Source organism: Hyposmocoma kahamanoa, unplaced genomic scaffold, assembly GCF_003589595.1.
Source record: "Hyposmocoma kahamanoa isolate Upper Pololo Valley unplaced genomic scaffold, ASM358959v1 180, whole genome shotgun sequence".
In the NCBI taxonomy this organism is placed as follows: domain Eukaryota; kingdom Metazoa; phylum Arthropoda; class Insecta; order Lepidoptera; family Cosmopterigidae; genus Hyposmocoma; species Hyposmocoma kahamanoa.
The window spans coordinates 2,999,662-3,026,248 of NW_020653711.1; positions in this window are offsets into that span (position 1 = coordinate 2,999,662).

A 26,587-nucleotide genomic window follows, 5' to 3' on the forward strand; every position below is an offset into this window, starting at 1 on the left:
TATTTCACGATTTTTTTGTACAAAATAACAAAGGTCAAAAAGACCGTTCACTTATGATTTGTTGATATGAGAAACCACCACTGTTTAACGATAAATGGCACTACTCCTGTAAACCTGTAAACGTTTGCCAATATATTACAGTATAAATTGTCTTTAATTTAACGAGTTCGTCGAGATCCTCTACATCTTCTATTCTTATATAGTCCGGTGGCTACAGAGGGTAATTACAATTTTTTTTTAATTTGACAAAGGGCGAAACGGAATATTGGCGGGATAAAAAGGAATTTGAGCCAAAGGAGAAGGGTTAATTATATACCCTCTTATTAAGTTAAGATATATTTTAGAAGTACCAATATTCACCTGATTTTGAGCAGCCTATAGGATAGAGTATGTGGGAGGGTATCGCCTAAAACCTTTAAGGAAGGTTAATGGGTTAATGATGATACTGGCACTAAAATATATCCATATATCGGCGTATTTATTACTCTTTTCGATATATTTTTTTAAATGCCTGATGACACCAATTACGTCATCTTAAATCACTGCAATATTTTTAACTAGCTGAACTGTAGTAATATAACTCCACGCGCTTTAACCAGTTACCAGTATTAATTAAGTCAACTAATTAATAATAAGATAAGAATTACGATTATTTAAGACCGATGTTTTTTTTTATTTTGTTTCTCGCACTTAGCGGTTTGTGTTTGTGCCAGTGCAAAACGGGTAAACTTATTTACGGAAAGCAATGGGAAGGTATAACAATATGGAATAAAGGATCAGGAAAGTGCAAATCAGGATAAATTGATTTTTTTTATTGAAATATGTTGTTGACATTTGTCAACAAGATGGACGGATGACGTGTGAAAGGTGACCTGCAGTGACTGGATGCGGGCGGCGCAGGACCGGGAGAGTTGATAAGAGGCTTATATCCAGCAGTGGATGTGTGTAAGCTGATGGTGTCAACAAAATGAAACGATGTAAAGTGAAGCCAATATTCTTTATAGTTAGCCTGTATATAGTCCCACTGCTGGGCATAGACCTCATCTCACTTACTCACAGTTTTAATGCGGGTTGGGAACTTATCACATATCATTAAATTGCTTTGCAGATGTGTGCAGCTTTCGTCAAGATGTTTTTCTTCGCTGAAAAGCTTTATGTTGTGGACAGGCGTGTAGCTTACCATCAGGCGCACGACTTCTTCGTCCCGTCACTTATGATGTTATGAAGAAAAAAACAAAAAGGAAAACTTTCTTCTTCCAAGCGAATCTACAGGTACTTTTTCGGAGATATGTTTTTTAAGCCTCGTATTCATTGTCGTTTTCCCAATAACTATTTTTTTATTTTATTTCATTTATATATCAAGAAAACCAACGGCGTTAGCTATATACGGTATTTTGTGACGATGCGACCTCTTTCATCGTCATCCCACCTTTTTATCACCATTTTCTTTGGTTCCTGGTCACTTACTTTTGAAATTTTGAATTGTTGTCTCATTCTTTTGCTTCGTCACTATCACTTTGCTTCGTTTCATCGTCACTCTCTCCTAAATGTCTGAAGCTAGGAATCCTGCTCGTCTTCACCTATTTCTAATCCGTTTTACCAGTTTTCAATGAAAACCATGTAACCTATCTAATATTGTTAAAATCAATCAACCTAACTAATATTTGTAGAAGTTCTTTTCACCGTTTGACGCATGTTTTGTAAGTAATTTAACTAGGGAGCGTTTTGATATCATTGTACCTGTGTTTTATAATAAAAAAATATTTTTATTGTTACAGCCTTCCTTTTCGCCTTGTTTACCTTTTCTTCTCCCTCACCTCATTATACAATAAATTATACCTACCTCATTATACAATAAATTTATGGGGACCGAGTCGTCTATTTTATTACTCGCGACAATTTTACATAGTATATAAGCTAAGAGTAAGCTAATGACAGGTTTCCCTCGTTTATATGTATATCATTATATAATATTAAATAAACTGTTATCAGTAAGTTACATTTAATATTAGTAACCAGTGAACAAGATAAAACTAGTTTTAGATGCCGAAATCACAAACATGAATTCTCGCTTGTTGTGTAATAATAAAATAATGATCCCAGTAATGACATGTTAATGTAAACAAGTCATCATTTCGCTAAAAAAAGAAACTACTAAAAAAATGATCCTTTCCATGCAGCTATTGTCTTTCCTATCGTCAGCAGAATGGTGATATGAAGTCGCAAGTGTATTCTATTACCATTCTTCATGTTAGAAACCGCCAGAGATCGATAGAAGTATTTTTAAATTACTTAAAATATTGTGAATACGATTGAACGAGTAGCTTTAAGACGCAATGTATACCATGCGATGTGTACATAAGTCAGTAATATATATGTCGGAGTTAAGACCGAAAAGGGAGACGTTGAAGGAAATACCCTCAACGCATAGTTGGGAATTACTTGATAATCGGTTTAGTCACTCTTCTTTATCAATTCGTTCAGCCGGCGGTGAAATAGTAATCTAAACTGATTGCAATTAGTTGTTTTATGCACTTTTCACAGTAATTAGTCCAAAAGTATAAGAGATGGATGAGGTTAAAACGGATTCTAAATATCTCGCGGTTAGTTCAGACAGAGCGAGGCGGTTCAAATCTTCACTGTCCAAGCAACTTACATTAAAAGCCCCCTCTCTCCGACCATACTTTAGAAGATGGAAAAAAAATGGAAAAAAATAAAGGAAAGGAGCTGCCCTATCTACGGAATAAACGTCCCTACCTAAACCAAAAATGTCCACCATAAATATTTAGTGTTGTACCATAGTCATAGATAAGTCAATATCGACATGCAAATATATGGCTTGAATGTTGAAACTGTTGTTACTGTGTTTTATGTTTGCAAATTTGTGTAGTTTATTGTAATCAAAGTATGATTAATACTAAGTTATTATTACTAGGTACGTAATGAGCCATTTTAATCAAATTTAAATATAAATTTATTTACCAATAAATGTAACGATGGGATTGCATTATCATGTAATCTAGTTACATTCAAAGTTCTATTTAAATTTGAATGGAGCGAACAAATGAAGAATGTATTTGATCCAATGTTTATGTTCGGCAGTCCTATAATTTTCAACCATTCTTCATTCATTATTTCTTTTTTAATTTGTAGGTAAACTTTAAAAATAATAATAACGAAATAATAAAAACCTCGTAGTGAATTGTTTCAATTACAGAATATCGATAATACGTCTGGTTACAAGAACAACACTATCTCAAAACAATCGCTATCAACAATCATCAAAATATACTAACAAACAGGCAATCTAAAGTAACCAAAGCAAAATTCGGCAATACTTATGAATAAACTACTTAAATGACTCTAATTACATGAGATATTTCGGCTATTGTATGATTTATAGGCAGAAAAATAACATAATGTGCAATGTGTAATGTAACATTCGGTTGATTTCCGCTTTTTCTACTGCCGCACCCCTTAATGCTGCAGCGACGCATTTTTATCAATACTTAATTGTTCACATTGTCAATGTTTTTGTCCATTTCATTACAATTCATGCGAATAATTCACTAAAACATTGGTTTAGACATTTGATGTACTTCCATTTGATAACCGGATACGGATGTCAAAGGGTACTCCAAAAGTGGTAAAATGAGGACAGTTGGCATTTAAGATGACGTTACGTATTTTCGATTCCCGTGTTTGACATAAATCAATGTAGTGCTATCACTTTTGGTTTACGACGGCACGCAGTAGTTCAACAAAGACAATAAAATGTTTATGTTTGTTTATGTTGCATGATATACATATAACTTCTGATTTATATATGTCAATATAGCATGTCCTTTGGTTTCCATCCATAGTCTAACGACCATTCCCAGTTTGAGCTGTCAAACGGATGTGACGTTTGTAAACAAAAAAATCACGATCTAGAATAGTTAAAATGGTTCGTAGGCAGCCTAGTAAATCGTTTATCTAATAAATTACGTTTGAAATGATAACTGGCTCCGACAAATAAAACATTGTGTCTTTTTATTGTGATAAGTGTATTAACAAATATAGTGTATAATGTGCAATTGTATTAATAAGCATTGCATAATCTTTACACAGCCGAAAAAATATTCGAATGTCATTACCGCACGATACGAACTTGAACTTGCATAGCAACTTTGGAATGTCAATTGCCTTCTACAGACGTGATTGTGTGAAAGGCGTACCTACCGCATTACAATAAATATTACATATATACATATATTTCTCACAATCTGTTTTTTAATCATTATTTACAAAACCGTTTACGGAAAAATGAGATAATAATTTTTATGTATACAATTAGAGGCAATGAAAAATGTACGATCGTACCTTGGGACCATTTTGGGACTGATTCTCGTATGTGCTCGTATGCTGCGACATTTAGTCTACATAATACGAGTATGTTATTTAATAATTGTACCTTATTTTTAAAAACCGACATTGTACTTTGTTATCAACGCGCACGATTTGTGTTTTCATGATCGATTAATATTTTTTACACGTGAAAACAGTTTACTTAAAACGCTATAAAACTTTTATTATTAAAAAACCCTGATACAAAACAGCCCCATATCTTTTTACATTAGTTTTGATTATGGTGATCCTCCCTATCGACTCTTAGGCTATACGAGAATAGCACTATAACCTGTGCGCGCACAGGAACCTTATAAGTTCAGGTTCTGGCCCCAGATCAGCCAGTGTACAGGGTTGTCATGTGAAGGTGAAGTTGAAGTCATGTGACCTTTGTCACATGACTTCACCCGGTTTTTCAAGAGGCTAGTCCCTCGGGTGAGACGCCCCTGGTGCACGTACAGTACCCTCCCTATTTTCCAGATAGGTACCGGAGCTGTAGGCATGCTTACTTTCCGTTGGGCACTGCACAATTAGCGGTTGCCACCGCTAAGCCGTCGACTCTGAGTCCACTACCAAATCTACGCATTAGTGGCGGAGCTGTAAGGCACGCTCACTTATCGACACCGAAAAATGACGTCTTTCAAATTCCGAATAACCTGATTCAAAACAGTGAGCTCTACTAGTGTAAGTAGCAGTAGAGTTCCTTGTAAAAGAGTTCGTCTAATTGGGTAGTACTGCCACCTTATCTATTTCTGCCATCAAGCAGTAATGTGAGCATTACTGCGTTCCAGATACAAAATGTATCATACAAATAAATCCGTCGTAAAGATAATCAGAAACTTTTTTTTATAGTATCAAGTGACGGGACGAACAAGTCTGCACAAGGAACGAGCGATACGCCTGTCCATACCAGTGCCACTCGGAGCTTTAAGTTGGAAAGATCTGAGGGACCCTGAGACATGTAAGTTGACAGATCCCAGAACTGTAATTTCACCAACTCCCTTAACCTTCAAAGGAAGAACGCAGTAATGCTCACATTACTGCTTGGCGGCAGAAATAAGTAAGGTAGCAGAACCTCTCTGGGTGAACTCTTTCACGAGGATCTCTACTATTACTAAACTGCTATTTAACACACATTTTTGTAACAGAAAGAAACGATTCTTATAAAACAATAATAAAATAAAAGACTTGCATAATAATATGATAGAGAATTTTATACTATAAATTATTTCGTCTAAATAAATCCATTGTAAAGGTAAACAAGAACATTACTTAATGAACATTTTTTTACAGGAGACCACCTACACATTTTCATTACGTAGTTTATTTAAAGTTCATAATTATTATTGCAAAACGAATAACCTACTAGATTCGATATAAAAATTCAAAACTTCACGTATGCAAATTTTATGTCTGTCAAATTTAATGACGGTTGCTATTCGACGGTCATTGTTTTGTGATCTTTACCTGCTCAACCATGACCAGTAAACATTTTTAAGGATTTCTTACCAGGATAGTCTTTTATTTAATGATACCAAGTGACGGAATGAACAAGTCGTGGGCCTGATGGTAAACGACATGCCTGTCCATAACAGTTGCAGTGCCACTCAGATCTTTAAAACCGATTTGAGGGGGGACTGTCACTGCGCCTGTCACCCAGAGACATAAGTCGACTTTACAGGCACTTGGGCAGTCCCAAGTGCCTGTACCAGCTTTTCAAAATCGGAATGCAGTAATGTTTACATTGCTTCTTTGGTTTTCAGCTTGGCAGCAGAAATAGGTAAGTACTTCCCTGGACGAACTCTTTTACAAGGAGTTCCACTGCTACTAAGGCAAAAGCACATCAAGTTTGACACTAAAGAGCGGTTACACACGGCGGTTTTAGCAGTGCGTCTACGTAAGAGCGCCGCTTCGGCGCGCCCGCCGCCGTCGCCGCCGCGTTTCCCCCCGCGCCGCCCGCCGCCGTCGACAAATGCAATCGGCGCGCCGTTCAGTTCAGTTCAAGTTCAGTTCAATCAGGCGCTCCGCTTTCGTATTGTGTATGTGTAGTGAAAATGGCGACGCCAGAAATTGACATTCCTAAGATAAAACTTGGTGACTTTTACATCCGAATGTGTTTTGTTTAAAACATTGATTTGTCAATTTCTGACGTCGTCATTTTCAATACGGGAGCGTGCGCGTGCTGATAAAAATTTGATTTCTAAAGAAAATACGTTATTTTAATTTTTCTTTTGAAAAAGTATTTGTATAACGGTTTTTGTAAAAACAAACACCGTTATACAAATTCGTTTCAAGGTCGCGCTCTTTTCGTACTGAAACGCCGCACCCGCCGACACTTTTTCGTCGGCGCGCCGCCGCCGCGCCGGTTGGTCTATTATTGGCGGTCATATCTAGTCTGCAGTGATTCAGTCGCGATGTAGTAGCGTTGCAGTCGTTAATAGTCTAACCTTAATACACACACGCGCGGCTTAGCAGCGATACGATCGTGATGTAAACGCAATGCACGTTTTTAATGATTCAACATAAGCGACTGCATCTGTGACTGCACGTAAATCGCTAGTGTCGCGATGCAATCGTGCGTTTCACAAACACGCGTTTGTATCGCTGCTAAAAGTAATTATGTGTAACTGCTCTTAAAATCGGTTTTATCACAAGCGGCACGAAGTTAATTTAAATCTTTAGGTTACTAAACTTCCCTCTATGATTTTTGATTCTATGATTCCTCTATGATTGTTCCCTCATATTTCATATATATTTCAGATCGATTTGGTCAATCAATCATACCGTAGTAGTTAGTGATAATCGACTATCTACGAGATAAAATCTTGTCCATTGAGGTGTTGAAGCAACATATACTCGTACAGGTGCAATAAAAGGTGTGTAGTAAAATTTTACCTGTATAGCTGTAATTATGAATACAAAGATCGAACACACAGAAAAATTTTTCGTCGTCCTGGTTAGACTTAAACCCACGTCCATACTGCACCGTAGCTTTACTCTAACCGTCTGAGCCACGGATCCTGTTACCGAGTCATTAAAATTCTCGTATGTGTTTTTGTTTATAGCTCTTTGTACTGAATTATAGGCATTCGTCGCCGCTGGTGATATCTGGTGAGAGATTTTTGAATAACCTTCTCATCGCAGTTGATACCTTTACAGGTATCACAACTGACCTGACTGATCAAATGTATTTATAGAGATTGTTTGTTTATATAATATAAACAAAGGATCTATGTTAACAATATTAGTCGAAAGAGTTAGAAGAGTTGGAGAGGATGTGGGTTATAATTTTCTGTATTTAATGGAACGATAAAATATTTTTGATCCATGAAGGGTGCGATTATATCGACCTCCGTGGTCGCGTGGCTAGCACAACGGTTTTCGTTTTTCAACGGTGTCCTCTCTGATATCCCGGGTTCGATCCCCGGCCGGAGCAATGTAGAAAAAGTAACTTTTGTTTACGTTGTCGGGTCTGGGTGTTTGTGGTACCGTCCTTGTTCTACCTAACATAACACAAATACAATATACGGCAGACAACCACACTAGTTGCCTGGTCTCAAACTAGGGAATTCCGTGCACTATGTGTACCAGAGCGACAGCATTTACTCTGGAGCACTTCCCAGAGCACCCACACCAGAACCAATTTAGAAAATTTCGTTTTCCAAATAAGTCCTACCGGGAGTCGAAGCCCAGGACCTCCGCGTCCAGCGATGACAATATAAACCGTTCGGTCACCGAGGTCGTTATTAAATGCTTTAGTTACTTACTTTAGAATTACAGTAACGTATGTGAAATTGTCTAATATTTATTTATTTATTATTACTATCACTGTAATGCGTCTTTATTATAAAGGCCATATTTGTGATTATACAGCGTTTCTAGTAGCGAATGTGGTTCAATAAACATTATAATTCAATATAACGATCGGTATATCAACACAAATGATTTATTGCTGGGTTATTAGACAACACGCGTTTATGTGTACGTTCTTGATTGCATTCCACAAGTAGAATTACTTACATTTTAAGGGACCATTACGGTAATATGGGAACATATGTATGCAATATTTTCATGGTATTCCTATATCATTTTATCTAATATATAACAAGGTCTTTAATATTAGTATTGTAAGATCTATCACAAGTTTAATATTAAAATTTATTAACCTCTTGGTTATGCGGGAAGGGCACTATGACCTGTGCGAGCGAACCCGCACAGGGACCATCTATGTCAGGTCCTAACCTCGGATCAGCACGTTCGTACGGACTTCATCCGGTTCTCTGAAAGGCTAGTACCCCGGGTGCACGTACGGCACCCTCCCTATTTTCCAGATAGGTTGTACGGGATGTAGGCACGCTCATTTCCCGTTGCGCTGCGCACGACTAACGGTTGCCACCGCCGAGCCGCCGGCTCTAAGTTGACTACCAAATCTCCTCATTGGTTGCGGAGTTGTAAGGCACGCTCACTTTCCGACGCCGAATGAACGGCGCCTCTCCTGTTCCCAAACTCTTTGCGGCCGGAGGGACCAGAAGATGTGTAGCTCATCCTCTACTAGCTCTTTGGGCTAGTGCCGGAGATGCCAAGTAGCAGTGTCCTACGACAATGTCCTATGGGAAAACCTTATCTCTCGGGTCGGTAGATAGAGACAAGGTAGGTAAGATCAATTAAGTATTTAAATTGAAATCTGTTATATACGCTGGTATTTATAGCCCGTTGCTATAAGTACAAGAAGACGTGGAGTGACTTAAGCCATCATTATGTCTACCCACCCTTCCTTGAAGAAAATTGCGAAGAGCAAAATTTCATCGAAAACTAATTTTGCTTCGAGTGAAATTGAAGACAATTGTAAATTTGAATAAATGTGTATCTCCTAATTCTAATATTATCCGTTTTAGAATTTATTTTTTTAATATGGTCGATGAAAACACAACTGCACGTTACAGACGCCTTATGGCTCTAGGACGCTACAGTACCAAAATCGTTAGGATGCATGACGAGTTAATAAAAAAGGAAAAAATAAGATTGTATCATTAATAAACGGCAGCCACACCTTTCGACTGCTATAATTTCAATACAATACACACATAAATATATGTACCTGTAACTCCAATCCGTCCAACCATAGGCAATTAACACACTAGTCAGTAATTAAAGTAGTAAATTGACAACTACAACGATTAATTAAAATCTGTTGCCTTGTATACATGTATCATTAGTGTCAGAGAATTGTTTATTTATTTAATCACTTTATTTGTCAAGTAAGTTTTAGAAGTTTTTGATACCAATGGAGGGTGCCAAAAGAGTTCCACTAGGCACTATTTTAATAGGCAGTAGAGCTCCTTGTGAAAGAGTTCGTCCAGGGAAGTACTCCCACCTTACCTATTTCTGTAGTCAAGCGGTAATGTCAGCATTACTGTCTCTCAGTTTCGAAGGGTAAGGGTGCTGGTGAAATTGCAGGCACGTGGGACTTGTCAACTTATGTCTCAGGATGACGGGCGCAGTGGCAGTGCCACTCAGATCTTTGAGATTTAAAGTTCGAAGTGGCACTGCAACAGTTATGGACAGGCGTGTAGCTTACCATCAGGCGCACGTCCCGTCACTTGATATTATATATAAAATAAAGAAAAAAGGCTTTGAACATGACCATAAGTAAATCACTTTGAAAGGACATTTAAGTAAAACAACGTTATCGTTAAACATATGAGATTTTAACTCGATTAAAAGGAAGTTATTATTGAATAGAAACGAAGAGCTTTATTCGGACGCATGGACGGGAAACCTGACCCGTGTACGCCTAAGGCCCAGTTTAATAGAATGTTGCAATGTTTAGTAAAGCTTCTTGTGAAAGAGTTCGTCCAGGGAAGTACTACACATTAATGGCACAGGTAATGTGAGCATTACTGCGTTTCGGTTTTAGAGGGTGCTTGTGAAATTACAGACACATGAGACTTGTATTTTATGTCTGAGGGTGACATGCGCAGTGGCAGTGCTTCTCAGATCTTAGCGATTTGAAACTCTGAGAAGCGCTGCAGCTGTCATGGTCAGGCGTGTCGCTTACCATAAGGTTTGTTTCAACTTGTTCTTACCGTCACTTGGTATAATAAAAAAAGCTATTTACAAAGCATTGCTAAATTCGTCATCATGTCAACATTATCTACAAGGACATAAAAACATCGTAAAATTTCATGTCCCATAAACAAGTGACATTTCATGTATCAGATTTGGGTGCATCAGCGGAATAAGCTACTTACAAGAAGTTTTATTCATTTATAGATAGCATTGTTTGTAATTAAAGAGGTAAATAATAATTGTTCTCTGGCCGGGCGAGTCGCTTACCTCTAGGCGTAGGATTTGTTCGTCCCGTCACTTGTTGTATCACAAATCTTAAAGGAAAGAAGATTTCATAAATTACATACGCAAAGAAAATATTTAGAGTGAATAGTTCTTGTATTACGCGGGTCATAATTATATTGAGACCGGTTTCTTTTTTAATTGGTTAAGGCGTGTCACCGGAGGAGAAGCGGGAAGAACGGTTTTGCTAGATCAAATGGTTTAGGTATTTATTATTGAATAACGGTCTTACAAATAATGAACGGTAGAGCTAAGAAAATCTAACGAATGTGCTAATGTGTTACACGATAGGATGTACTCTTATTTGATTATATAAAATCCTGAAAACGGGCTAAAATAAAAGTCTAAATAAAATATGAAACTTTGTACATAATTTTTATATGGAGATATTACTCTTTAAGTACTACAGAGAACCTGCTAAATTTTGGCTTTCCACTCAAGCCTAATAATGATTTAATTCACATTTATATCAGAATTGCAAATTGACCAACGGTTTAAGGAGACGCCGCAACGCCCATTGCCCCGTCAGTCGCCATCGGGCGCTTGTTGACGTCGGATCTGTGTCAAATTTTCTCCGACTGTTCTTATTTTATTCATAGCGCGCGGATTGCGGGATGCGGGCAGTGACGTCCCACATCGCACCTCCTAAAATCTAGGCTTACTTTGAAATACCTCGCCTAAGTGCACGTTCCCATTATGTCGTAACGTTTTATTTATCGTTGAACGATTGTCGCGTCTAGCCTGTTCCTATATCACGACTATCTGTCATGACTGTGTCTTGAATGTTTATTTATCTTTGAACTAGATCTCGACGTCAATTTATCGGTTCACAGCAGACACCTTGTCGTTTGCACGACAGAATCGTTAGAAGCTGCGATTATCTGTCGTCACATTTTTATCGTGACAGTTTATTTATCGTCAGATGACTGTCGTTCTAGCTTTTCCCATTATCGCGACAGTCTGTCGTCGTAACGTCAAAAAAGTCGTGAACGACAGTTAATCGTGTTGTTCGGTGTGTGAACAACTTCATTTAAATATACCTACAAGTCACGACACTTTAAACTGCACGACTATACGTCGTCACGATATAAAAGGAACGCGCCCTTACGCTCAAAACTTCTAATTATAAAAATGTTCCTACTATTCGCACCCTTGGTCTAGTAAGGAAACATCTGCAAAATGACAACTTTTCAAAAGATTCTACGAACGCAATTAGTCGCTAACTTTTTATGCTTAAGTAGGAGAGTTATACATTTTCACGTTATGTACATAATTTGTTATATAATATATATAATTTACATTTACGTTGTTTTTGTAAGCTGTTTTCACTCGTAAGTAGTTGTGCAATTTAGATAAGATCTTCACCAAATTTAATTTACAGCATGTTACATTGTAATAACTGTAGGGGGTAGTCATTATTCTGCATTGCAGTCAGCCTTCACGTCTGCCGAGTAATGCAGGATTATGAATGTAGTCGCAGTGTGCATGCCTTCCTCAATCGTGCATCGCGTCTTGCGAGACTCCATACATCGGCCATATGCAGGATAGTGTGTGAACAGTCCCCTGCCTGCGCGGCGGACTGCCTTACAGGTAGTGAATGGGCCGTTTAAGTGAACCAATAAACTAAAATAATAAAAAAATGGTTTTGTTATAGCAAGGGTACGAATTAAGGTACCTCAAGGTAAATGTTTTTTTTCTAAACTGGTTTACATATAGGCCCCAGAACAACTTATCTCTTTAACTAGCTGTTAAAAAATGATTAAAAATGGACACAAAATATCAACAAGTTACTCGCGATATATTTTAAATATTTTAGTATGTACACCAGAAACGCCTCATTGATTTAGAATTGTAATGCAAAGAACGCAATACAAACTCAATCACCATTTGTTACAAACATAATGACTAATATTGCCATTAATTTTGTTAAAACCATGAACTACTTAAAATAAATATTTGAAGTTGTGTGTCCTCGATACGCCTCCAGATTGCTTTAAGGAAATATGTAGTGCTATAGTTTTTAGCAAGATTTGGTGTTCATGATATCATAGGTTAATTAAATTTTAATAGAACGTTTACTTTTAATTAATGACGTCACCTACGAAAATTTTACAATTCTTCGTACGGTTTGAGAACGGCACATACCTTGATTGTGAAGAATTTATGAAACAAAGACTTCGTGAAAAATATATTCATTTTTGTGAAAGAGTTCGCCTAGGGAAGTATTGCCACTTTACCCATTTCTGCCGCTAAGTAGTAATTGTAACCATTACTGCATTCCGATTTTGAAGGGTAATGTGTAACGGTGTTGATGATTTTTTTTATACCAAGTGACAGTTGGAGTACCACAAAGAGCTTTAGATCGCAAATATGTGAGGGGCACTACCACTGCTCCCTGCCGCCCTGAGACATAAGTTGACAAGTCTCACGCCTGTTGACCAGCACCCTTATCCTTCAAAACCGGACTGCAGTAATGCTCACATTATTGCTTGGTGGCGGAAATAGGTAAGGTGGCAATACTTCCCTGGACGAACACTTTCAAAAGGAGCTCGACAGGTGGAGTTTTTCACGAAACAACAAAATTGACTCAATGATTTTTTGTTTTTTTTTTTCGTATTTACTACACCGTTGGGAATTATTCTGATTTTGTTTACGTTTGCATATGTTTTAAGAATTTATATTACACTAAAATGAGACCTAAGTCATTCGATTACTCAAATATACAACACGAGCTGCATTCAATTAGAATGCAGTAGAAATTAGTTCGGATGTAGTGGGAATGATAAATCGCCTATACCTACAAAATAACTACTTCTTAACGTATCGAAGGCATACACCATAATGTTTGCCATCGTGGTGAAAGGAATTGCCAATCAGCGTAAAGTACTCGCCAATAGTTGCCCAGGGTGCGCTAAAGTTACAGGATAAGAATGGTATGGTATGTCGCAGAAAATGGTTTTACCCATTCATATACATATATATATATATATATAACAATTCAGCATCATCACCATGGCCGCCGGCCTTTGATTCAATCTTAAATGTAGTCCTCTTTCCTCTTCTTTCACTTTCGGCGATATTGCGCTCGACTCATTCAGTCTCGATCTCCGTGTCGTCGGATAGGGCGCGACTTGCGCGAGAAATCTCTATGCGAGAATAGCAGTATATCGCGCTTTATGTCGCCCTCGCGCAAGTCGCACCCGTTCGTGCTAGGCCAGCACAGCCTTTTGTCTATCCTCGCTATATATCCCGTCCATGCTGGTTTTTCTTTGCCACGACAACTACGACATCTTTAACCGTTATGGACAGGCATGTGGCTTACCATCAGGCACACGGCTTGCTCGTCCCTTTACTGGACATTATAAAAAAATTATAATGAATATAATAAAATTATAATAATTGTATTATATATTTCAGATCCAAGCGTTATTTTTTCGGTCTCGCAGGGTGACTCCGAGCATTAACAATTCAGCAGAGCATTGCTCTCTCCATGCCTCTCTGCGCGACTCGAAACTTCTCGGCAGACTTCTGTATAAGATTCTTGGTTACCGTACCTGTTAACAATAAAATGGACATAGCAAATACTAACAAGGAAAGGATGAAGTCAGGATGATCGATGATGATGACTCTCGACTGCCACAATTCGCTGATTGACGCAATGTTAGGCCAGTCTTTTCATATGCGTCCAAGTCATGACTGGTTAATAAAGCAATATTTAAATCTCTTATTAACTTGCCTTATTGGTAGTTAGTTATGCAGTGCAGTATTAAGTAAACTTTAAGGAAACTCCTAGTGGATAAAAGTTAATTTCTAAAAATATAAATACGCGATTTTAGGTCCGATTAAAAAAAATAAAATCATTTATGCGTGCGTACGAAAAAAGGGCTATATTTCCAGTGTGTAGCGAAAACCTAACAACTCGTTAGTTAATTCCTACGTCTTTCTCTGTTGGCTCCTTTTTATAGAAAACGCAAACAATCTAACCTTCATTAAATTCTATTACTCGCTTATAAGTGCACTATATTACGGCGCCTTCCAGCGCCATAGATCGAACTCGACTTCATTATGTCGTACTTTTAATTGCTATTTGTCAAGCGAGATATTTATAGTTATTTGTTTTATATACGCGTGGGTACGTTTATTATCATGTTTGATCTTTATAATGTTTTTATTGCTTGCTTCAACGTGAGATAAACACGTCTTTTATATTAAATCTATATAGGTTTTAGGACATACGTGGTTATTCACTAAACGATATTTGATATGTAACTTTAGTAACAGTAAAGTTCCATGTGAAAGGGTTTGTTCAGGGAATTTGTACTGCTATCTGACCATTTTACCGCCAAGCAGTAATGAGAGCATTAATGCGATTCGGTTTTGAGGGGTGGTGAGCTGGTGAAATTACACGCACATGGGATTTTTCTGTGAGATTTAAAGGTCTGACTGGCACCGCAACTGTTATGGACAGGCGTGTCGCTTACCAACAGGTACACGACGTGGTCGTCCCGTCATTTGGTATAAAAAAATTTTGTGCAATAGTAGTTATAGTAGCATCTTTTATCTTAGAAATGGACGTGTTTTTTCGAATTGGAATTGTGTAATATTTTTTTAAAAAACAAAATAAACACTTCAGGTTTACAAGACCCTTGGTCACGGCTGGATGTCTTGTACAGAGCCTGACACGCTGGTTTGTTTGGAAAACCAAATATACGCGATTAAGGGTGCCTTCAAATTAAACGCTTATAGAAGCAGTAGAGCTCAGTAGCAGTAGAGTTCCTTGTGAAACCTTTTCTGTTTCTGCCGCCAAGTAGTAATGTTAGCATTACTGTGTTCCGGTTTGAAGGGTAAGTGTGCTGTTGAAATTACAAGCACATAGGACTTGTTAACTTATGTCTTAGGGTGACGGGCGCAGTGGTGGTGCGCTTGAGGTGCAATCTTTCAAAATCTTTGCGATTTAAAGAGCTGAGTGGCACTGCAACTGTTATGGATAGGCGTGTAGCTTACGATCAGACGCACGACTTGTTCGTCCCGTCACTTGATATTAAAAAAAAAGCGCTGCAGCCGCTCCAGTCCTAATTTTCATACAATATGTATAAGCGCAGCTGCAGCGCCACAGTCGCGTCACGCACACGTCATTTTTCTAGACTGGATATTGTATGAAAATTAGTAGTGCAGCGCTTCTTTAAGCGTCTAATTTGAAGGCACCCTCGATCCGAAAAAATAGGATGAATGACTGAATATTCATTCACTCAATCATTCCATGACTGGGTGACTCATTCAGTCACCCGTGACCATGGAACCTGTAAAGGGCACGACACGTGGTTTGTTTGAAAAAACAAATATACGCTATTTAGATCCGAAAAAGTAGTTTCATTTCCTATACATAACTTTTGTTTTGTTGTGCACGTAAACGCATTATTTTAATTATTGTGTTTTTTATTTAGGACTACAGGAAGAAATTTCATTTACCTTTTGTGTGTGTTCGCCTTTTTACTTAATGTTTTTTGTCTTTTCCTGTGCAATAAATCATTCAATAAATAAAAAAAAACAAAAAGAAGTTTTTATGGTTCCATACTGTATACTGTATGATGGTAGAGTTGACTTTTTAACATAACTAACATAGATATATTGGCTTTGTCATCAATCAATTCTTATTTATAAAAAAGTCAATGTCAGGTTAGATATTAACACAGATATGACATCAACAAACAACATTGATGTCAATACTCTCTCGTCGACGCTTCCTGTCGCCGCCCATCACAATTACAACTTACTTCCTTAACATAGCCACTGTTTGTACACATTATGTCTATATACATATATACATATTGATGTACGTATAGAGGTGAATGTAAATTTTTGTGTTTAAAAATAGGTTGACTATTCAACAGTGAAATAAATTGTTAAATCTGTTTTTCTCGCGATGTTTTTCTACAACGAAAAGCTCACGGTAAATTTAAAATTAAATTACGCACTTAAATTTCGAAAAACTCGTGGTGCAAGCCCGAAGTGCAAGATCGAACCCACGACCACGAGTGGAGAGGCGGTAGGTCAAACCATTAAGCTATCATGACTTTTTTTGTTTGGTTATTACTTATTTGGTTGTTAGAAGTATTAGAAGAAAAATGTAAAAGAACCAAAAACCTTCGAAAAAATACCACTCAATGTATCGTACAAATGAAGTAAATTTTTGATATAATTTAACAGGGTGGCCAGAGTAATAATTCTTTTAAATGGTTAGTTAGCTGGCGGCAATATTCATTACGTCTGATTTGAACAGTCAGAAATGGTTGCTACCATGTAATAGAAGCTAAAAAACAAACAAAATTTGAATAATATACTACATTGATTTCGTGTGACCTCACTTTGTATGAAAATATAATTTCTTAATTGAAAAACGTGGCCTTGGTATATGAAATGTATATAATTAATTACTACCATACGTTGGGTTATATCTTCTGTGGATGTTAGACAAATGGCCTCTAGCTATAATTATACGACCATGTGTATGTGTAACTTTGTATGGGAATATACAATGTAGGTAATAATAATAATTACACCAAAATATTACACCAAGAGCTCGCTCTCAAGTACGGACTAGTGCAACAGAGGTTGCCATATTACAAGTATTCACCGGAGCCAATACTTGAAGATGACCGCACCAAAATCTATTGGGATCGATCTATTCACGAACAGGACTATTCTTGCGAATAAGCCTGATATTGTGATATTGGATCGATCGCAGTCGAGGGTATTTCTTGCGGACGTCACCATCCCGCTTGATGAGGGTCTCGTGAAAGCTGAAACCGAGAAACGCCGGAAGTATCTCGACCTGGCGCACCAGATCACCGACATGTGGGATGTAGCCTCCACTGAAATAATCCCAATTGTTTTGTCCGCAAATGGGTTAATTCCAGTCAGCCTTTCTAACAGCTTGAGGCGGTTGGATTTCTGTGGCGTGTCGCTTCCAGCACAAATGCAGAAGGCGGTCCTGCTCGATACGGCACGTATTGTTCGCCGATTCTTGGACCTGAGTTCCTGACCCCGGCCGACTGTGCCATTGCCGGGAAATACCGCCTCTCCCATTTAAAAATTCAAAATTAATATTTTAGGCCTTGGGAGAGGCGAGAGTTTAAAATAAGTACAATAATAATAATAATAACGCACACACTCAACATAGCCACAGGTAAATAAAATGAATTCCGTTTGATATTCAGAGTATTTATTGATCTAAAATTGATTGGTTTTGAGTTTCTGTTTACTTACATTTTTATGAAAGGGTGTTTATTTCTTGAGCTTAGTTATGCGTTCTCTTTTGTTTTGACAATTTCTGCTCTTTTGGAAGTATCTATTTTCTTGTTACACAGAGAAAGATAGTTGTACTCTCTAATCATACTACAGTATTTATTGAGATTTTTTTTAAAATAACACCACTAGTTTTTGTTATGATACAATAATCGAACATGCAGAAAAATTTCGTCTACTCGGTGAGAGTTGAACCCACGACCATGCTGCACCGTAGCATTGCTCTAAACATCTGAGCCACGGGTCCAGTTACAGAGTCCTCGAAATTCTCCTACATGTTTTTTTTAATACTATTTTCTACAATATTTTCTATATAGTATAATATTTTGTAGGGAAACTAACTACCATGAAATTTGGTTTTGAATGACTGCTTTGAATACAAAAGTTTGTACTTACTTAAAAATAAACATCACCTTGTTTTTATTCAATTAAAAGGTTATTACGCTCTCTGTAAACTTATTGTATCTCTGAAAACCTCTTAAAGTAGGTCAACTATAGCCTCTCAACGAATGTCATATTAAATGCATGGGAGCGTTTAACATTCAAATTTTGAATATTTCAAGTTTTATTAAAAAAAGTTATGGATGTCGTTTTACTCATTAGGTATTCGAAATTAGTTTAAAGTTTTTTGAAATCTCTTATATTTACTAAATAATTGTCTGGGCACACTTAACGATTACACTAAGTATATTTCTCTTTCTTAAGTTTATTTGATGTTGTTTTATTTCAACAATATTTTGTGTTAACTTATCATCATTATTGTTTATATGAATGACGATAATATCCGTACCCTTGGTACAATTTAGCCACGTCAAAAGCGCTTTTATCAGTTGCAGTAGAGCTCCTTGTGAAAGAGTTTGTCCAGAAAAGCACTGCCACCCTACCTATTTTTGCTGCCAAGCAGTAATGGGAGCATTACTGGGTTCCGGTTTTGTAGGGATGCTGGTAAAATTACAGGCACATGGGATTTGTCAACTTATGACTCAGGGTGACGGGCGCAGTGGGAGTGCCCCTCAGATCTTTGGGATTTAAAGCTCTGAGAAGCACTGCAACTGTTGCGAACAAGCGTAAAGCAACACGCAAGGCGCACGACTTGTTCTTCCCCTTCACATGGTATAATAAAAAAAATCATATGAAGTGTATGAGACTCATAAAAATAATACGAACTATATGAAACAAATCATATATAATGTGAAATTTTATAACTCTCGTATAAAAGTTATCGACTTCTATTTCTATTTCTATTTTACTAACTTCGTTAGTAAAGTTTTTAAACCTATTCCCTGAAAAGTTACCATTTGCAGATGTCGCCTTATTGCACCAAGGGTGCGACTTTAAAGAGTTTTCTTCTGTAACACTACTAACATCATTAACAAGTTCAATTAACCTTGGAATGGATAACTTTCCACACTCAAATATAATATGTTTTATACCCGCTTTTTCTTAGCAATGTACAATTAACTGCTTCTCTCTCATCCTGTTGAGATGATGATGAGATGGGACTACTGTTGGGCGATTTTCCGAAACAATTTAAAATTGTTTCGGAAAATCGCCCGACAGTAGTGGAAAATTTTCCGGAAAAATTCCCGAATAATTGAAAAAATATAGTTTGAAAGGCTCATATTATACTCTACGTTCAGAAATATCTTTTGAAGTTTTATTTAGCGTGAATTATAAAATAAACTTGCCTATCTAAAAGCCACGTAAAGCAAAACGGTATTTAAAATGATTTCACAACCGCGAAAAACCTCTAACAACCACACCACCACCACTTGTTATTGGTTTCATCGTTTTCGTTCAGTAACTTCAACTTTTGACAGGTATCAGCGTCAAATGTAGAAAATTAAAGTAAAAATGTAGGAAATATATTCGGAAACATATATTTTTGAGATAAATATGGTTTTTTTAAATGGAAATTTTTCCATGACCCAACACTAGCTGGGATCAAACAACGACAAAAGCCAAGAAATATATCACAAAACATGCCATATATTTTAAATTCAGTGTACTATAACTTCAAAATACACAAAATGTATGTCATTATTATGTCGATCGATGATTTATAGATCGCGATTCGTGATCTAAATGCATAGTTAAACACAGACTAATCGTATTAGTCGTGTTTGACTGTAAATCTTACTAATAATTATATTACTTATTGTCTTTTCAATGGACAATGAAAAGATTAAGGAGATTGTACAAAGCTTAATAAATAACTCACTAGTGGCATGTTTTTACCACGGCATGAGTTTTTATATTTGTCTTAATATTTATTCTGTTTTTACTGTTTAGTTTGATGAATAATCACTCAAGACTTAAAATCAGTAAAAGTAATGTTCTGAAAATCAATAAAACAGTAATTTTTATTGAATACCGTGATAATATTAATTTTATTTTTTGTGAAATTACTCCACTAGTTTGTTGTAATAATAAAAAAAGATTATATCTGTAAGAAGTTGTCTTTTATCAATAACACCGTTTAGAAAATTAAAAATAATATTTATACATAAATTATCGAAGCGCCGCAAGCGAAACCTCGTTGGTATCAATTCAAATTGCTCAATTCACGAATGAATTTACGCGGCCGTTCTCCAACCAGTATGCGTAGCATTAAAAAATGTTACAGGTCGTGACAAAGCCCAAATTTTGAATTTTGATCTATGGCCAGAGATAATTGCGGTCAAAGGTCACCATGTTAAGTCTGTGGAGATAAATATTCAATGATAAAATTTTGCGCGGGTAAATATACAGAACTGTGAAAAAAAAAAGAAACATCCCACGCATCCCTTTTTACAGTATAGAACTATGGAAAAGTAACATTAAGATAAAAAAATAAGAACTGCTGCTTTGCTTCTGTAGGGTGTCCACATTCCGCCTAATATTTACTTGATTTGCAGTGTACACTATTACTTTTGTAAGGTTTTACTCTAAAATCAGCACATTAGAATGATAAAACAAAACATTACTTTTAATAGGATAATAAAAAGTGTTGAACTTAGGTGTAGTATACAATATGTACATATAGCAGATGCCGATTTGTGATCTCTACTTTACCGATATTTAAAAAAAATGATAATGTATGTCGTTGTTTGCTTTGTGCTAAAAATTCTCAATTAGGAACTTTTTATCTTTCTGTACGTTGTACATTTAATATTATGATTATTATTTGAGTTATGTTACAGTTCTATTTAATCTAAATTGTTGTTTTCCAAACAATTTACTGAATTTTATATTGCATTTGGTGTTACATTTCGATTGCAAAACAGCAGTCTGGATGCAGACGTACCTACTGCATTTTTTATTTGCAACGCAGTCAGCACTTCATACCGACTGCACGGTAATGAGCAGGGCCCTTAAAAATACCTTCGGAAATTTGACCACGTGGCTTTCAATTGTTTTGCTATTGTATTCAAATTATCATTTATTTCCTGTTTAGTAGCAACCAACAATTTTTAAACAGCTATTACTAGTTTAGAATGTAGAATGTGTATGCAAATTTAAGGTTTTTTGTCAAAACTTGTGGCGATATTATGATCATTGAATGATCATTGATCAATCTTATTTGGTATAAGGAAATGATGTTAAAATATTTTTGTAATACGTAAGTGATTATGTACCATGAGGGGGTTTAAAACAACCTAAAAATTTAAACAAATGGAATGTAAGTGATTATATTAATTTAATTTGAATATATTTTTTTAATGAACATATAGATGACGTATAGAATATATTGTGACTACCTCGTTGGCAAAACAGTTTGCTTAGTGGACTGGTTCGATTCCCGGTTATGCTCTGGGTGTGTTCCGTTAAGTGAATTACGTTGCTCTGGTTTTTTTTATGATACCAAGTGACTGGACGAACACGTCGTGTGCCTGGTGTTAAGCGACACGCCTGTCCATAGAAGTTGTAGTGCCACTTAACTTTAAATCGCAAAGATCTGAAAGATACTACCATTGCGCCTGTCACCCTGAGATATAAGTTGAAAAGTCCCATATGCCTAAGTCCTTTCAAAACAGAAACACAGTAATGCTCACATTACTGCTTGGTGGCAGAAACAGGTAAGGTGGCAGTACTTCCCTGAGCGAAGTCTTTCACAAAGTCTCTACTAGTACTTACTTACGTTGCTCTGGTACTCATAGTACAGGAAACTCCCTAGTTTGAGATCAGGCGATTGGTGTGGTTGTCTGCCACGTTATTAAAAAAAAACGATTGATAAGGATAAGTCCGTGACTTCGAGAAGACAAAAACTTTTTTCACCTCACTTGCTCGAAAAGGCTTTCTTTCTCATTAGAAATCTGCGCGCGAAAGCGATAATTCCACGCTAGCGTGGAAAAGGTTTTTCAAATTTGAATTTGACGATGGACTGTGGTGTACCGATCTTTTTCTTTCGATGAAAAAAAAAACCACAACGATACGTACAACTGCGCGATTTGTCGTACATTATTTATGTAATACAAATCCGTTGGTGTATTTTTATCTTATTATTGTTGACATTAAACAGACAACACTGACTAATTTTGTTTATTAAATTATTTTGATTCTTTGAATCATCTACCATTTTCCTCGCTATAGTGAGGTGAAAAGTTGTGTGTTTTGCTCGGCAGCAAAGCGAGCATCCTTCACTTGCTAAGGTTTCAATAACAGCACTCGCGTCAAGCAACAACTTTGCAGCCTTGCATAACAAATAACTATTTTTTTTAAGTACCTATGGTTTTTCTCTACGTAATCTCCTTTTGACACCTACACACCTTGACCAGCGATATCCCAACTTCTTCAACCAATCAAAAAATTTTATTTCTTAAACTGAAAAATAAGCCTCCCTTTCAGGTATCACTTCTACATTTGAAGCAAATCGGCAACATATCTGATAAAAAAGTCAAATGGGGCCAAACGTGGTGAATACGAGAGTTGTGGCAATAATCTGTATCATAATTCGACAAGTTTTGATGTTGTTGTAGAAACAGAAATAGAATACACGAAAATCCGTTTTCTCCATCTTCAAAATATATAACCGACCTCACCTAACATTTTGTTACTATTTTTTGTGTTATTTTCGCACTAATTTAAAAAAGGAACTACAGTTGCAGTTGCAGTTCTAAATTAGGAAATAAAAATAAATTCTGAAAATAGTTTTTGTTTAACCCTGAAGTCTTGTATTTATCAAATCGCCTAATACTACAATACGATTTATATATAATGCAAGGACAACAGTATGTAACTTAAAACAAATCAAATTACAATTATCCTTCCCACCTTTAAAATAACCTTTAAAAATGATTAAAATTTCAATAAATTACATTCCGCCCGTCAGTTTTAATTTTATAATTGTCATACATTAGTAAGACCTATAACGTTAAATTAATGACTAAAATGTGTCATAACGCTTTGTGTGTGACTAATCTTAATTTTTCAATGCATGATTTAAGTTAAATACGACAAATTTGATTCAAAAGTATGATCTACAGCCGCAACTCACTATTATAATGTAATATAATGTAATGTAAATAAAAAAACAATAATTAATAACTGTCTAATACTATACTCATAATTATGATACTATTCGAATTTGTAATACGTTAACCGAAAGTCCGTGCGGTTTAAACAAAAATAAAACTTTTTCTCTCAAAACGTTGTATTGTCTATGGTAATTTTAATAGCAATTATTTAATATTATTGGCGGGAAAGTTATAAGTTTATAATACAAGAAAAACACCCAGAACTGGGGAATCATAAAGCGGTCGTAATTCATCGTGATAATGCCAAAACACGCACATCTTTACAAAGACATCAAAAACTATTGCAGTAAGGTCAATGTGTGTGACCTCATCCACGGTATTCGTCTGATATATCCCCTTCGGGTTATCACTTGTTTCCATTATTACAAAAAAATCTTTGATTAAATTTTTGGTTGAATCTTTTTTGATTGAATGTTTGAAACAATTTTTCAGGGTGATGAGCGCAGTTCCTCTTAGATATTTGCGATTTAAAGCTCTGAGTGGCACTACAACTGTTATGGATAGGTGTGTAGCTCACTATCAGGCGTACGACTTGTTCGTTCCGTCACATGATATTATAAAAAAAAAAACATGACTTTGATAACGAAGAGACCATCAAGTATTTTATAAGTAAAGATTTATGAAAGGGGAATTTTAAAATTACCCCAAAGATAGCGAAGATTGTAGCTCAAAATGCCAATACATGATTCATTAAGTTAGATATTTACTTTTTTAAACGTTTTTCATTTATACTTTGATACGATCGGAACACTTAGCCAATCTCATTAGAACATTGCAATTCTAAAAGTATTTGACCCTACGCCCCTTCATAGCTGCCTCTGTGGCCGAACGGTTACAATGCTGGTTGGCCACACAGAGGTCTCGAGTTCGATTCCCGGGCCGGGAGAAATATTTGTATGACCTACATTAATTTCCCTCGTGAGTTTGGGTGTAATTTGTGGTTGATTCTGTGTGTATCCATGGCACGACACGACAACAAGCACATAGAAAAATTCGTGAGGTCCGCTGGTTATTTCCGTTGCTTAGTTGGTATAGCGTCTGGCACGGTATGCTAGAAGATGTCGGGTCGAATCCGGCCGGATCACACGATTTTTTCTGAGTGTTCGATCTTTGTATTAATAATTATAACAAACTAGTGAAGTAATTTTCTCAAAAAATAATTGAATATCAATTCAATAAAAAATTTAAAATGAAAGCTTTTGTCAAGTTTTTATTTTGTAGGTACTAAAATGTAAAGTTTTTGCGATTTCTGACATTTCTAGTATTCTTACTTCAGTTGGTTCCATAGAGACTTTTGAACTTTACCAGGAATAAGATCAAATGGCATGAAAAAGCTTTGCTGACTGCACCGTTTTAAATAGAAAACTAAAGTGAGACTATGACATATTAACTAAAGTAACAGATAGCTCTCGTATTTAAATTGAAATAAATAAAAATTCGACTTAAATTAATTAATTAATATTAATAAATGAATATTAGACAATATCACATCACACGTTGCTCTGAATCCAAAGTAAGCAACTAAAGCACTTGTGTTATGGAAATCGGATACAACGACTCGTACTTCAAACACCCAGGCCCGAGACAATATAAAAAAGTTCGTTTCTACACTGACCCAGCCAGGGATCGAACCCGGGACCTCAGAAATGGCGACACTATGAAAACCGGTGGGCAAGGACCTCGATCACGGAGGCCATCTAAGTTAAATACATTACTTTAGTTAATATGACTCTACTATTTTTTTCAAAATCTGTGAATGCCAATGTGAAATTTCTTCAAAATACATGGACAGTCCTTTAGGACCGGTTTCCTGCCCTTGCTGAGCCGTCTCAAACTTCCATGCTGTATACAAACCTTTTGTGAGTCATGTTTTAGCCAGACAAATATAATTCATTCATTCATCGACTCTTTTATCAATTCTAATTTATTTGTAATGGCAATATGTTCAACAGTTGTTCAATTTGGGATGATTACCCTACATATTGCACACATCAAGGTGTACAATACTTAAGGTCCATTAGGTTTTAAAGTGGAGCAAAGCAGTGCTGTGTTCATTAACCAATACTTTATTTTGTTTCGGTGCGGATATGTCAAAATAACGGAATTTTATTGGGTGATGAAACACGACGCTTCTCAAATCCGTTTTGGTAGGTAATGGGACTTACGATTTTGATACTGTAGTGTTCTGGAGCCACAAGGTGTCTCTCACGCGTAGTTGTGTTTTCAATCACCATTAGAAAAAGACAAATAAATATTAAATCTTTTTTTCTTAAGGGCGTGTTCAAATTAGCCGCTGTTAGAAGCGCTGCTGCCGCGCTGCATCCACGCGGCGGCCTCGCGACTGTCGCGCTGCTGAAGTGCGATAAAATTTTCCCATCCCTTTTTTTATCCAGTCCATTGGAATAACTGTCGGAACTGCTATCCCATATTGCAGGGTGTTATTTTACATTCTATATAAATTTTTCAATTAAATTTTCATTAATTGTGGTTAAATGGAAAAATTAATATGTACACCTCATTAACCGTGACTGCAGCGCGACTGTAGCGCCGGTGATAGTCAGTCATTCGTCGCGCGGACTCTAAAATTGAACTTCGACACACGCTACTCCGACAATATGTTACTTCGACATTACTTTTCTCAGACACTACGCTACTTCGATGAGATGTTTCTTAAAAAAAATCTTTGTATTCAGATAAGAAAAATAAACCCACGTAGGAAATGGTTTCTTATATCGATCAATATAACAAAAAAAAGGACAACATTGTATAATCAGAAATTTATTTTATTGAAATACTTACAGTGTTTTTTTTTTTAAATGGGACAGTATGGGGAAATCCGACAACCACGCTTGATCAAAAAATTGATTATGCCAAAATTGTTTTCACAAAAAAGACGACTTTATGGTTCCTAAGATAGTTTCCTTGTATCTTCTATGGTTTCGGATTCCCTCATACTGTCCCATTTAAAAAAAAACACTCTGTATTTCAATAAAAGTAATTTCCGATTATATAATGTTGTCCTTTTTTTT